The sequence below is a fragment of the Tachyglossus aculeatus genome, chromosome 4, assembly GCF_015852505.1.
Source record: "Tachyglossus aculeatus isolate mTacAcu1 chromosome 4, mTacAcu1.pri, whole genome shotgun sequence".
Lineage (NCBI taxonomy): Eukaryota > Metazoa > Chordata > Mammalia > Monotremata > Tachyglossidae > Tachyglossus > Tachyglossus aculeatus.
Genome location: NC_052069.1, coordinates 61763522 through 61765240, shown reverse-complemented (window position 1 = coordinate 61765240; position 1719 = coordinate 61763522).

Sequence of the window (1719 nt, the reverse complement as noted above, 5' to 3'; positions counted from 1 at the left end):
CTCTTACTGCATGCAGGACACCGTACTAAGTGCGTGGGAGAGTACAACGGACATATTCCCTGTCCACAAAGATCTTATAGACTCAGGGGTGGGAACAGACATTAATATAAATAAATGAGATATGTACAAAAGTGCTGTGGGGCTGGGAAGGGGGATGAACAAAGCAAGAAAATCAGGGTGACATAGAAGGGAGTAGAAGAGGAAAATGGGGGGGTTAAGGAAGGCCTCTTGGTGATGTGCCTTCAATGAGACTTCGGAGGGAGAGTAATTGTCTGTAACTGTCTCCTGCGTTGCCCTGACTTGCTTATTAATCGTCCCCTCCCGGTCCCACAACCCTTAGGTATGTCTGTAATTCTTTTTTTTAAACTGTCTCCCCCTCTAGACTGTAAGCTCATTGTGGGCATAAATTCATTGTTGTATTGCACTCTTCCAAGCGCTTAGCACAGTACTCACAGGTAGTAAATAATCCATAAATATGACTGAACGAATGAACAGATATCTTAGGTGGATGGAATTTAGGCAGCCATACTTCTGGCCACAGCCGTACTCCCTTTGTGGATGACATCTGCCTAAACGGATCAAAACAAATCCTGTTTTCGGGCAAGGGATCGGACGACACGATGTAGGCTAACCTGTAGAGCGGAGGTGAGGACTTATTTGGTTTCCTGGGACTTAACACATTTGGTAAACTCCGGCAGCTGAGCAGAGTGGGAAGGGGTGAGGAGTTCAAACGGCAGAAGTGACTGTGCTTCAGTTCTGTGGCGGGTCCTGCTCACCGTCAATCGATCAATGGTACCAAGCGCTTACTGTGTGCAGAGCACTGTACTAAATGCTTGGGAGAATATAGTATAATAGAATTGGTAGACACATTCCTTCCCTGCAAGGAGCTTAAAGGAAGAGTCAGCAATTCCTGCATGGCAAGGGCAGTGGTGACACCTGACTGTGGACATGTAACGCTGTTAATCCGGCCCCCATTTTGCCTTTTCCTGCTATATATCCAAGCTACCTTCTTTTAAGACCTTAAAAGTATTTCTCATATATTGTACTGTCTCACTCTTAACACCCCCGAAGTGCACGGAGGAACGAGCTCACAACCCCATTTTCTAAATATATATACATACATATGTGTTATATACGGATGCAAACAAGTCACACGGCAGCAAGCCCATTTTCCCTTTTCGTTCTGCCTGTATTCCCAAAAGCACTTGAAAAGATTAAATGAGCTGTTTCCGGAACCGAAACCATTTGTTTTTGGGACAAATCTATTTTCATGAGCAGCAGGTGCCAACAGATCAATCCATGTTCAAGTCACCTCTGACACCTAACCTGAAAGAGTCAAATTTGACAGCGTCACCGTGATATCTTAGACTAAGTTCCACATGGGCCAGGGACTGACACTCATATATTCTCTAACCCAGGGTTTAGCATATAGTAAGTGCTTAAATATGCTGTTACTAATAGAGCTGCTAACGCTACCCAGCATCGGCAAAAGAAAATTCCATTTGCAAAAACCACAGAAGTAATCCGCGTTAATTAGAGCAATCTGGACTTCTCAGCTTTCACAGATTTTCCTCCATGATATTCTCTGCCACCAAAGAGTCTCCGTGTAATTATCAACTGCTACCTTGTTGATTCAGGCTCCGCAATGTACAAACAACTCCTTTAGAGCTAGCTTTCAAATATTAATTCACACAAATGGGGGAAGGCCAACACCCAGGA